Below are 14,405 nucleotides of genomic sequence, written 5' to 3'. Positions count from 1 at the left end.
ACTCGGAACAGAACGCGTACCGTATGAAGGTTATTAAATTATTATGAAATTATTCGAATGATCTCGAAGGGCGAACATGGCATCGTCAGTGCGCACAAACACAGCTCTATTTTATATACAATCAGAATCAATATTTCTCAGCAGCAGTATTATTTCTCATCAGCAGTAATTCTATTAGGTCAGCGGCGTATTTGTTCTCATGTGTCGCCTCTCCAATCTCTGGACCCTATTTCTATTATCTGTGTTTCTCTGGAGGGGGCTCTTTTGCTGGCAAAACAAAATGAATGCAATCTGTCATTATCAAGAGAGGCGAACACTTTTTTTTTTTTTTTTTTTTTTTTCCAACAGGGCTGCAGAGAAATGTGTCTGCATGACACAGGTATATTGAGTAGAATTTTTTCACCAAATAGAGCATGGCAGTCTATAAGAGGAGGTTCACTCAGCGGATCTTCGTCCTAATGCAATCACATAGTAGGTTTTACTTCTCCACTCGTGCTCTTTGCTCATTTGTGTATGTACGCAAAGTAAAGGAAACTTTGATTCAGAGCAACAGTTTATGCCTTTCAAAACTTAATACCTGCTTATGGAAACTTACAGTAGATATGATAAGCTTGAAGCTTTAAAATACTTATAGGCAAATTATCGAACAGTTTTACCAATTATAACAAGTTTAACAACTTAAAGCTGCTTTGTATACAAACTGCATTAGCTATAATAGATAAAGCATTCTCGATTCTTTCAATTATGTATTAATGTAGGTGGCACGGTGGTGTAGTCATTAGCACTGTCGCCTTGCACAGGGTCCGGATTCGATTCCCGTCTGTGCATGGAGTTTGCATGTTCTCGCTGTGCATGCTGGGTTTACTATCTGGTGTTCCCAAATTGCCCAAAGAGTGTGAATGAATGTCGAGTGACTGTGTGTGTCCTGCGATGGATTGGTACCCTTTCCAGGGTGTACCCCGCCTTGTGACCCTGAATGTAGGATAAAGTGGTATAGACGGTGAGTAAGTGTATTAATCTGAGCTGAAAGGTGACATACTGGTTAGCACTGTTGCCTTTGCACCCCCAGGGTCTGGGTTCGATTCACACCTTGGGTTTGTGTGCATGGAGTTTGCATGTTCTCTCTGTGCACCAGTTTCCTCCCACAGGACTTTCCAGTCTAAAGACATGCAGATTAGGCTAATTGGTGTTCCCAGATTGTGTGTGATGTGCGCTCTCTGCGATGGGTGATGGACTGGCACCCCGTCCCTGTTTTACTCAAAATTCCCTAAGTCTCCTGGGATAGGCTCCAGCCCCTCTGCAAAGGATAAAGCAGTATAAATGATGAGTGAGAGTGTGAATAATATTTATATGACACATTTTCTCAAACCTGCAGCAATAATAAAAGTGCCATAAAGATTAGGTCCTTGATTTTATAACTCTAAATCTTGATTAATGTAATCCGTTTTTCAGCAGTATCCCAGTGAAAAAACTTCTGGGAAACCACTCTGTTCTCTATAGGGTACCAATAACCTTTATGGGTTTCCTGTTTTATTTATTTATTTTTTCCCGCACCAGTTCCAGTCCAAATTTAACACACACCTCTGTTTACAACTTAGAAAGTGTTCACCTAGCTTTGTTCCAGCTTACCTTTTAGACCTCCTCGATCTCTATACCCCTGAATGTACACTTCCACTGGTTCTCTATTCCTGGTGGACTCTAAGTTTATAGTGGGCATGAAATTTTATGTCTTAGCACCTAAAATCTTTGGCAATTCCTGCTGTAGGCTGAGCTGAAAACCTTTTTTTGTTGTTCTTCTTGTTTTTTCTAAACCTTCTCCAGGCGTTAAACTTTATTTTTAGTTTTCATTTCCTTGTGTGTAATGTTAGTCCTTGTTGTCCCTGGTTATTTGTTCCCTGGTCAACCTTGGTTTTGTGAAAATTGTTATTCTTCTTCTTCTTATTTATTATTATTACTATTATATTTATTATATAGTAATAATATTAGTAGCACAAACATTAGGAGTGTCAGTATAAGTAGTAGGAGTATTACTATATGTGTAGTATTGTTAGCAACATTAAAATTGACATTACCATCATCATCATCATCATCATCATCATTATCATCGTATTATTATTGTTATTATTATTATTATTATTATTTTAGTCATTGTAGTAGTTGTAGGAATAGTATTAAAACTCAAAACAATAGTTGTAAAACTTGTAGTAGTACTAATTATCCTAGTAGTTAAAAGCCTCAAAGGCGGTACACAGTACTAGAAAGCAAGGAGAGCACCTGCCTGCCAAAACCCACAATCAAAACCAGTAATGGAAGCACTTCCAGCAAGAAAACACATCTGATAACATTGTCATCTTAAACTACACTTTACCTCATTAGTAATTCCGAATTACAGTACGTCCAGAGGCAAGTCATTCGGACTTGCCTCTGAACCACCCGTGTTGGGTTTCAAACTTCCGTTACTGCTACAGTAGTTAACGTGGGAGCGAGCTTCCGCCAACGCGCTGCAGCCGACTGATATCCAGTGCTGTGGGGTTTTGGCAGGCAGATGTTTGTTGCAAAATATCCCAAGTAAAATGTGTAGCAGGATAAGTTGTGATGGTTCATGATATTCAGTTTTATTCCAACAACACAGACAGCAAGGATGAAGTTAAATAAAAGTGCATGATGTGAAGTGATGAAGGTTGTGGTTGAAGTACTGGTAAGAATTTAAAACTACTACTTTCACCCCAGGTAGTAGTAGTAGCAGTATGAGTAGTGGTGCATTATAGTTGCAGTAGTCGTAGTAGTAGTAGTTTTAATACATAACAAGTAGTAGTAAAGTCAGCAGGCATCAGTGTAAGGTGAGAGAGAGAAAGGGATGTAAAATCTTTGTTCAGGATGGAGGAGTGTTTGTAGTAGTAGCAGTAGAAGTAATGCATAACACGTACAGTAGTAGAACACAGTTAAAAACCCAGAGCTGATTTCTGAGTTCATATGAGGTCCAAATAACTACTCTGACTGTTAACTCAGCCAACAATCAGTGGGAAAAATGCTGTGCAGTAGAAGTAGTAGTAATACAGTAAGTCCCCTACATGAAAACATTCGAATATACGAACGTTCAATCGCAGAAGTTAGATCCCATGTCTGACGTGTCAGATGTCTGGAAGCAAGCGTAAAAGCAGCGGCGATGAAGCTGGTACTGCTAGGAAGCGTCAATCAATAATGATGGAGATAAAAGTGAAAAGAATTGAGAGAATAGAGCGAAGTGAAAAGATGGCAGATATTGCTTGTTATTTTAACATGAATCGTTCAACCATCTGCATGATTCTAAAGAACAAGGACAAAATAATGGACCATGTGAAGTCTACTGTTGACTATTCAATGTCAAAAATAATATCAAAGAAGCATGGAAAAGTGGTAGAAGAGATGAAGAAGCTTCTCAGTGTGTGAACGCAGGATCAGCATTAGCATGTATATAACCAATTGTGTTAGTACAGTATTTTAGTACGTTTTGGACTTACAAACAAATTGGACTTACAAAAGAGCTTTCTAAGGTACAGTATGTAATAGTGAGAACAGTAAAATAGTAGTAGTATTAGTGGTAGTGGCAGCAGCAACAGCACCACAAGTATAATAGTAATACTCATAACAGTTGTAGAAGTAGTAGTAGCATGTAGTATGTGTAATTTTCTTAGTATTAACCCTAACTAAATGTGCATATTTAGTACCTTTGGTGCAGCCATTTGGTGCTTCATTTCCAAATGGGGTAAGAAATAGGGTACAAGAACCTCACAACATGCTCTTTTATTTTGCTCAATTATTTAACAAATTACTAAAATAAACACTATTGTAAATGTCATAAAAGACTTTGTTGTGCTGTTTTGAAATATTCCTGTAATCACGTTTCAAACAAACCATGTTTAAATGAGAAGTTTGATGTGAAATTTCAGGCTTTTTTCGGCTCACTTTTTTTTTGAGCTATCCTGACACGGTGCACTGGTGTTGATTTTCAGCAATAAAAACAGACACATTTCTACTTCCATGTACCTCAGTTAGTTTATCAGCTGGAGCTCAGTGGAACAACAGAGGTCAAGAAATTGAGTGTTTCACACTAAAACATTTTGGGCGGCATGGTGGCTTAGTGGTTAGCACTGTCGCCTCGCACCTCCAGGGTCCGGGTTCGACTCCTGCCTTGGGTCTGTGTGCATGGAATTTGCATGTTCTCCCCGTGCTTGATGGGTTTTCTCCAGGTATTCTGGTTTCCTTCCACATGGCAAAAACATGCAGATTAGGCTAATTGCCCTGTTATGGATGGGCATCCTATCTAGGGTGTACTCCGCTTGTGCCCTAAGTCACCAGGGATAGGCTCCAGGCCCCAACAACCCTGTATACAGGATGAAGCGGTATAAGCGTGATTAGTAAAACATTAGGAAACTAGTGTATGTAAATAGTGTAGATTTTAAAATTATTTAAGGAATGTAACTGGATCACCACTCTTTAACTTTTACAGTGATTCCTTAAATTCCTTGGATTCCAACATGTGCACCTTTTCATGGTAAAAGCTATGGAGAAGCAGTACAAAAGATGTACTCGTACCAAAAGATACATAGTTAGAAGGGAAAATCCTCAATGTTAAATCCACACCCAGAATACATTTGTGAATATTAGGTCATATCTAAGTACTCAGGGTGCTTAGTCAACACTGGGAAAACTTTTTTTCAGAGGGTGTGTACTAGGGTGTGTCCTAGGTGTTATCAAAAAATGTGAGACTAGTTTTGTAACACAACAACAGATGGCAGCACAAGGTTTGCCTGCACAGTCACTGTGAGCTTCATAAGTCAGTGTGCCAAAAGACATCATCCTGTGTTCATCTGGAGTTGTGCAACTGGTGCTATTCTGACCATGCTATTTCATCATGGACAACAAATTAGAACAAAGAGTGGATGTTAAATTCTGCGTGAAACTGGGCAAATCTGTCACAGTGATGTTTGACACGATTCGGCAAGTTAACGGCGATGCTGCAATGAGGTGTTTGAGGTGTTCTGAGCGGGTCGAGTGGAAGAACATCACTGGAGGACAATGAGAGATCTCTGAGGCCTTCGACAAGCTCAGCTTCCGAAAATGATGAAACCGTTTGACAACTTGTGCATGATTATCGTCGGAGAACAATCCGCAACTTTGCTGCTATTGTCAATTTGTCATATGGAACAGTTCAGACGATCCTCACCTGTGATTTTAACAAAATCTTGAACAAAGATTTGAAAGTCTGTAGAGATCTCTGTCAACGTGCCGAGGATGACCTGTTCTTCATGTCGAGGATCATTACCAGTGATGAAACTTGGGTGTACGGGTACAACCCTGAGACGAAGCAACAGTGGAAGAGCCTATCATCTCTACGACTGAAAAAGCCGAGACAGGTCCACTGCTTGCTCATTGTCATTGTGCATCAAGTATTCGTTCCCAGGGGCCAGACCATCAATAGCGAATTCTACTGCCAAGTTTTAAGGCGATCTCAAAACTCTTTGATACCCATAATAAATAAAGTACAGTACTGTGAAGAAACCTCATACAAACACAGAAATTTTGTAAAGCATATTACATTATTCATACATAAATAAATAAATAAACACCGTAAACATATAGCAACACTACTGTATGTTAATTTTTCTTTATTAACATTAGTGTGTTTTTAAATCTAAGAAAGTTTTAGTGTAAGTTTTGTGTGTGTGTAAAAGAGTTGGGCTCGTGCTGCCTGTTTAGTGTCTCGCGCCGAAAGCGCGCGTGCGCTGGGTAGTAATTACCGACAGCTCTCGCTTGCACGCGCGCACTTAACAGCACGAGACACACTCGACGTGTGTACTTCCTGTTGTTTTTACCTTTACTACACGACCACACACACACACACACACACCTCGGAGGTGATGTGAAAGCCGGAATACGACACTGGTTATTGTTATTTGTCTATTTTCTTTATTTTATTTAAGAACCTCTGTGATGAATAACCGACGCGTTTCTATCCGAGGTGCGCGAGCCATCCTCACGCGGCGAGAATAAAAGCGAGGGGGGTAGGGGGGAGTGCGCGCGTGTGTAAGGAATAGCACGAGCACTGCGGCTCGGCTCGCGCGCGGACTCAAAGTTGCGCGAGGTGGGAGAGAGATGACAGCGCGCGCCTGAGACACGACATCTGGAACAGGTAGGACGGTGTGTGTGTGTGTGTGTGTGAGAGAGAGTGTGTGTGAAGGAGAGAGAGTGAAGACCTTGTTCAGGATGCTGTGTTTGTAGTAGAAAGCATTGCTGCATCGGACATGGTAACACACACACACACACTGATTGGCAACACACTAACCCCGACGCTGCAGTGCGCGCGCTTGTGTGTGTGTGTGTGTGGAGAATCGCAACAGCACTCGACTTTGAAACTCGTTTACCTGATGTTGTTTTCGACATTTATAGATTCTTATACACACGCACGCACGCAAACTCGGACTCTGCACCGTGTGTGTGTGTGTGTTTGCGTAAGGTCATCACAGTGATCGACTTTTGCCAAGATGCAATTTTATTATTTATTGCATTTTATAACATATAAATGCAAGCACACACACACAAACTTGGATGCTGAGGTGTGTGTGTGTGTGTGTGTGTGTGTAGGGCAATTCCATCAATACACGACTTTGAAACACCATTTTTGATACCAGATTTATTGTTATAGAATATGCAACTAAGACAAGGTAAATAGTGTGTGTGTGTGTGTGTGTGTGTGCAAAAGGTTATCACAGTCCTCGACCTTTACCAAAATTTATTGTGCTATGCAAATGTAAGTACACACACAAACACACACAACACACAACACACATCTCAGCATCAGGGTTAGTGTGTGTCTGTGCGTGTATACTGTATTTGCATTTATGTACATTGCATAAAAAAATCCTAAAAAAAGCACTGAGATTGATGATGGATTCACCAACTTGTGTGCTGAGGTTGTGTGTGTGTGTGTTTGAAACTCATTACCATTGTGTGTGTCCGACTTATTATTTAAATGTCCTAAGTGATTTCTAAATTCTATAGCACACACCAATAAGACAATGTAAACTCTGTGTGTGTGTGTGCGAGGTCATCTCACGGCTCATCTTTTAGCAGGATTTTTTGTGCAATGCATATAAATGCAAGTACTGTATACACACACTAACTTAAATGCTGAAATATGTGTGTGTGTGTGTGTGTGTGTGTGTGTGTGTGCGCGTGTTGCAGTCAAATCAATGCATGATTTTTTGACTCGTATTGCTTCCAGTTTTTTACTGACAGAATGCACTCACTCAGATCCTGCTAACTGTGTGTGTGTGTAAGTGTGTGTGTTAAGGAAAGGCACATCAATCCTTAATTTTTTATTTTTTTGCAGAATTCATAGAATACAGCTATCTTGTGAATTTTGTACACAGTTACATGATTCCTCTATACTCTAACTTGGCTGCTTGTGTGTGTGTGTGTGTGTGTGTGTGTGTGTGTGTGTGTGTGTGTGTGTTTGGAGGAGAATCGAATAAGTGCTCACCTTTCCTGTAGGTTTGCAGAGATTAGGATCATTTATGAAGCTCACATCCACCTGCAGCATCGCTACTTTTATGGTGGAATAAGTACAGGAGATGCATAGACTTCCTGTAGGATGTTAAACACAACGTTAAACACAACTTAAATACATTTCCGCAGTAATTAAGGTGATGGACTGCCTGCTGATCGGAAGGTTCCAGGTTCAAACCTCAACACCACTCAACTGCTCATAATAAGATAAACAGAAGTCGCTCTGGATCAGGGTGTCACAAATGCTTTGATTACATACATTTATCTTCTATATCGTATATCCTGTACAGGGTCGCTGCATGTCTATGGCCTGTGTGAGAAAACAGGAAAGCCACCAAGCACAGGGGAGAACGTGAAAACTCGACCTGAGGCGGGAATCGAACCCTTGACCTTGATGGTGCGAGGCCACAGAGGCCTCCAACCACTACACCACTGTGCTGCCATCGTAAATAGCATTACATATAAAAATACATTCCTATTCTTTGCATTCTCACACATCATCATCTACCGCAACATGTTACACTGTGCAAACTGAGCCACATGGATAAGTGGAGCACGTGGACTTGTGAAAACAGCCTGCTCATTTACACTCTGCACTTGAAGTCAGAGGAAAGTCGATCTTGGTGGCCGGACATCTCAGTAAAAGCTTTACTAATGGCTCTACTCGGCCTGACTGACCTGGTCATCCATCATCTGCATTTAGTCATCCATCATGCCGGATGCCTCTTTCGGGAAACCGTAGTCCTCTGCCAGTTGTCCTTTGCACTGTGAGGAAAGTCTGAAACGCTTTGCTGAGCCCGGACACAGTGATGCTCTCGCAGATGTATTTATTTCTTTATTCCGTTATTTATTGATGGTACATTTAGTGTGTTATCTCACCGGCGGATGCACCGGCGGTGTTTTTTTTATTTCTCGCAAAGTAAAACGTTTCAGCGCACAGTGTCAGAAAGTCCGGCGGATACAAAGTGCTGCTTATTGGACCGAGAGATTAGTGTCACTCCTGTAGCTTTTAGATACATATACCTAAGGACATTAAAAAGAAATACTTATCACCGATTGGTGCTTTTATTCAAAGAGTGAGATCTAAGCACAGAACCTTATGCAGCTTACACTTACTGTTACACGTGACATGTATTATATAGGAGTGCGGCAAGACCAAGGGCACGTTCTCGCTTGGCTCATACAGCTACTAAAGTCTTCACTTCGGATCGATTCTAGGCTCGATCTTTTTGCTGGGAAAGATGGGAGGGGTCGGGATGAATTCCTATCAAACTGCAGCTTCCTTCTCTGCGCAAAAATCCAACACAGTATGCTGCCATTTAATATTATTGTTATTATTATTATAATAACTAACATTAATTTAACTGGTCTGTATTTTGATCAAATGAAAAATATATTTCAAGTAATTGTTTTTGCTTATTCTTCTATTAAATAATCTGTAGACCAAGTGGTACAAGGGAAAAAGAAAATCTGGCTCGCTGTCTGGGTGTGAGGGATGGCGTTCTCTCCATTTTCTATCCCCTATTAATCACAGTGACACTAGCCAGCCATGGGCAAACGTGAGCTCATACAGTACATGCAGAAGAAGGCGGATAGCACTTATGCCCTACGCTTTCCTCTGACACGCAATTGCTGGGTAAAAATAACTAGGAGAATTCTGGGTGGTGGTGGTGGTGGGGCTAAAATGGCGATCTGAAACTTAAAACAGGAATTGAAGATACCAGTTATTTTTAAACTTTATTATACAGTAATAGATTTTAATTAAATCGCACAGATTTGTCATTAATTTAAAGTAAAAAAAATTAACCTCCTCAACAATGAAATGAAATTGTTGAGCAGTATATATATATTTCATGACAATATCGAGTGCTTTCCTGTTTAACGCGTGCGCATCGACGATGTGCTGCTTTTCACGCGTGCTGCTTTGTGTCACACGTTTTTGCTAGTTTGAGTGACACCATCACGCTGCGTGTTAGGCTTCTCGACTCATGTAAAGTTCTGTCTGCGATGTGCGACGTCTTCCATGGTGTTGCAGGTGCCCGTGGAAAGAAGAGATAAGAGGGAAGAGACGGAGGTGGAGTGAAGGAGGTTTGGGTAATGATTATGAAATGACTGACAGGAAACCCTAAACATAAGCAAGCACCCGGGACCAGAAGACAGACAGGTTTCCTACGCTGTGTAAGACACGGGTGCTGGTTTAAACCTTTTTTTTTTATATCATATTCTACATATTTGTCCAAGTAAGTAATTATTTTAACAACTATTACACCTTTGAAATGTCAGCGTAACTTTAATATACCAGTAGCTTAACGTTTATAATCTTCGAAAGTTGCTTTAAATATCTCCGAGAAAGTCATGTTACTGCTTAGGCTGTGTGGTATTAAATATTCGTAGCCATAACCCCGTTCAACTTTTGAGCCAGTGAGCTTTTCCTCTCCGCTGCGCTGCGTGTCATCAGCACGAACCATATGCAAGCTGTCATCACAGGCTCACCTGGGAAGCTCCCATTACCACCCTATTAACACGACAGCTTACAGCAAATTACCACGCGCACAGGCGACATGTGCACAGACTTCTGCAGAGGAACAAGGATGTGATAGTATGGTAAGCGCGTCGTCCTCACATCACAGATACGGACAGCTTTTCCCAAAGCTCTGCACATTAAAGGATTAACTGATATAGACTTTAGGCAACGGCCTTAACGCAGCCGCCGCATACAAAGCAGAGGATCAGGGTACGGCGCTAAAAACAGCGTCATACTTATTTGTTGCAAGATGTTTTTGTAGTTATACTGTGGGATGTCCTCCAGGGTCCGGGTTCCATTCCCGGCCAGACTCGATTCCCGTCTCTGTGTGCACGGAGTTTGCATGTTTGATCCCATGCTTGGTGGATTTCCTCCGGGTACTCCGGTTTCCTCCCATAGTCCAAAGACATGTAGGTTAGGTAAATTGGTGTATAGATAAATAGATGAATAGATCACTTTTTATAGGTGATACATTTCACAACTGTGTTATTATGGTCTTCTAATGTATTAAAATGTAGATTTATATAATAATATATATACACACAAACACTTTATAGCCATATACATTGCACAAATAATCCAGCACTGCTCAATTTGCATCCTTAATGTGTAATGTAAAAAAGGAAATAAATTAATTAAAAGAATAAGTGCCACCCTTAATGTGCAATTGTATCTATAACAACAATGACAACAGTGCAAATTTATAAAGGTGAATCTAATAATTGTGAAGAAAAATTTTATTGTGCAAAGAGCAGCATGAAAGTGACACCTGACAGGATCTACGCGTATTGGCGCTAAAAGATGAGCGAGTTATCCGGATAGCACTGTGATGTAATGAAGAAGAGAAGAGGCCTTAAGCCTTGATCTTCCAGTCCACACGAGGTGTTGAAAAGCTGAATAGGATTTCCTGAATCTGTCAGTTGAGCAGCTTTGTGTTGGAAGTCGTACTCTGAACTTTCTCCTCTGTGTGAAAACTTCTCTGTGCAGTGGGTGGTCAGGGTTTGCCATGTCCTTTTCTCATGTCCTTTCGATAGAGAGTCCAGCTCCAAACCAATCAGCTCCTGAACAACTTGTCACTGTATAAATGCAGATCTTTTACTGCTTTTTGTTTCACCCAAATGAGGATGGGTTCCCTGTTGAGTCTGGTTCCTCTCAAGGTTTCTTCCTCTTACCATCTCAGGGAGTTTTTCCTTGCCACTGTCGCCCTCGGCTTGCTCACCAGGGACAAACTGACTATTTTGATTCATACAAATTCACATTTCATACAAACCTAAATAATTCTTTTGACTATGTAAAGCTGCTTTGCGGCAATGAAAATTGCTAAAAGCGCTATACAAATAAAATTGAATTGAATTGAATTGTCCAACCGCGTGGCTTCCTACAGCTAGCCCTGATCTTTCTTGTACAGATAGTCACCTGGGTATTTGTATAATTTCACCATCTCAACATTAAGATTCTCAATGAAGACAGGTCGCAGGGGAGACCCGAACCAACGAAAGTCAATCACAATCTTCCTGGTCTTGGTGATGTTCAGGTGTAACTGGTTTAGACTGCACCAGGCCACAAAGTCCTTAACCAGGCTTCTGTACTCGCCCTCCTATCCGTCGCTAAAACATCCCACAAAGCCAGTGTCATCAGAGAACCTCTGCATGTGGCATGACTCCGGGTTGTATGTAAAGTCAGAGGTGTATGGAGTGACTTTATGCAAAGGCAGAGGTGTATCGAGTGAATATTGTTAGTAGTCAAGGTTAATTAATAAATCAGAGAGTTTCTTTAAAGAACATAATGAATTATGAATCAGGCATACATTATTATTTCAGTTAAACACTTGCTGCTTGACAGCCAGTAGCTGGGAGCTCATTTGCCGTTTTTAGAATAACCCTAATAGGCAATTAACGGAAAATTATACAGTAATGATTGAACGAGCATGGACCCAATTGCACCATTTGCAGAGTTCAACAGGAAAGTACCTTAAACAAATGCACGGTGCGAATCCACATTAATTCACACACACACTGAAATTTTTAATTAGTTTACTTAACTCTTTCAACATTGACTTTTTTTTTGTTGGTTAAAAAGTATAAAACTCGTGTCATTACGGTAAATTTGAGTGTTGTTAACTAAAGATCAGCAGAAAGGCTGACTGTTATAATGCTTGCTAAAAATGTTTGTAATTTTAATGACCTGTGATTATGCTACTGTAGATGTCTTAAAGAAGGTAAATTAAAAAATACACGAAAATATATATTACAGAATATATGATAATATCGGAAAGCATTGAAAACACAGAGCCATCAAGACAATTAAAACAAAATGACGAAGTCCAAATTACAAATAGTCCAAATAACGAATTATATGTTCCAACCCAAACTCCTTTTGTAAAGTGCAAAATTTCAAAATAAACTTGCTAGTGAAATACGGCTCTGTTTAAGCGACTTCTATGATGTTGTATATTAAATTCTGCTCTTTAAGATTTGACATTTTCATGGACTTTTGGAGTTTTGATGTTCAGGGGACGCCCTTGAAATTCACAGGACTGGCGTTTCATTCGGGGTGTTTTCCCACCTCATGATGTAGATCTCATCTGAACAGCAGATCACTTTCCTAAGTTTAGCTTTTCTAATGATAGCTAGTTAAAGCAGCTACTCAAATTCTTGAGGTATACGAGTGCGCTGTTGCCGATTGGTAGTTTCGCACCTCCTCAGAAGCCTCATTAAATTTCAGATTTATTAGAAGGCCTCATCCTTACAGGCGAGTCTAAATTAATAAAAGTGCACAATCAATTATCAAGCTCTTGTAGCCTACAGGTTCGAAATGACTACAGGAAAGGACATTGATTTTCTCCTTTTTAAGATGAATAATTGAAAGGTTGAATATTTCAGAGCAAGAGTCTTTTATCAATTTTATTTTTTTCCATGGTTTTTTTCCCACCTTTGATTAAATATACAAAATAAAGTATAATAACATTAAAATATATTGACATGATATTTAGAGCAGGTTTATGAGCAATAATTAAGGCCAACGTGTGCAAAAGACTTGAGCACACCTATGTTTTTCATATTAAGTTAAATGAAATTAAATTAATGTAGATTAAATTAAAGAAATAGAACAAATAGTTTACTGTGACAGTCTCCAAAGTTCATAAGGACACAATTTAAAAACTGGTTGTTTATGTAACAACCTCATCAGCAACCTCATTTCCCCTCTCATCTGTTTTAACCGCTCAGCATTCAGCATCACCAGTATAACTAATCACTAGAGTGATCATCTGTCATCATCTGTCAGATGACAGATGATCAACCTGTTTCTCACTGGTTCTTACCATAAGTTAGACTGATTTTTTAAAATACTTAAATAATTCTTAGGTCACTGTGTGACTTATCAAGCAAAAAACATTCCTTTTGAAACTGTCCAGGTGTAGATCCATCCTCAGCAAGATCTTACGGGTTTTTCATGGCGCCTCATGGATGCTATATTATGATTTAACTTTCAGTTTCTGAACGAATGCAGAGTCGGCAGTTAATTATTTGTTAATTAAAGTAGACGTTTTAGCATCGTTGTGCATTTTGTTTGTATACAGTGCACCCTTAAAGTCTGTTATTCCTCATTGAAACTTTTAAACAAACTGCTGTTGATCGATTACAGGTAGTCAAGTAACTTGGCCGACATTTGCTGGAGCTTGTTTTGAAATTCAAAATGAAGGCAAATGCAGTATCTCCGTTCAGGGTTTTCCTTAGAGCCACGCCCCTTAACCACTCCTTACTTTGGCTGGAAAGTCTGAATCATTGTGTAATGCCATAGAAAGCATTCTGAATGAACAGAGCAGTACAGAACTCCGGATTATTTGGATGGAGTGCAGATGTATAGTCCTACTTAATAGATTTAACCAATGATACATCTGTCCATCCATCATCTATTCTGTATATCTTAAACTGGAGCCTATCCAATGGGACCTAGGGTACAAGCACAGATCCAGTCATACACTGCGGGCAATTCTGTAATGCCAGTCAGCTGATAACAAACGGCTTCGAACTGTCGGAGGAAACCAGAGTACGTGCAGGAAACTCACTGAGCAACAGGAGAACATGTAGACTCCTCAGACACAGACTGGATTATTCCATAGTTTCATGGATTATTCAAACCCCTAACCCTGGTGGTGGTGGACAGAGTCACTGAGTGTGCCACCAATTTACCATCCATTGTTTTTAAACTGTTTTTACCTGCTGTTTTAAAAACGTAAAACTGAAAGGAGGGGTGAGGGTTCCTCCAGTGTCTGGGTTTTAAAAACCAAAAAAAGATATTTCAAACAAAAGGGCAGCCATTGAGGAAAACG

Source organism: Clarias gariepinus, chromosome 19, assembly GCF_024256425.1.
Source record: "Clarias gariepinus isolate MV-2021 ecotype Netherlands chromosome 19, CGAR_prim_01v2, whole genome shotgun sequence".
Taxonomy (NCBI): domain Eukaryota; kingdom Metazoa; phylum Chordata; class Actinopteri; order Siluriformes; family Clariidae; genus Clarias; species Clarias gariepinus.
Note: the sequence above shows the minus strand (reverse complement) of the source record.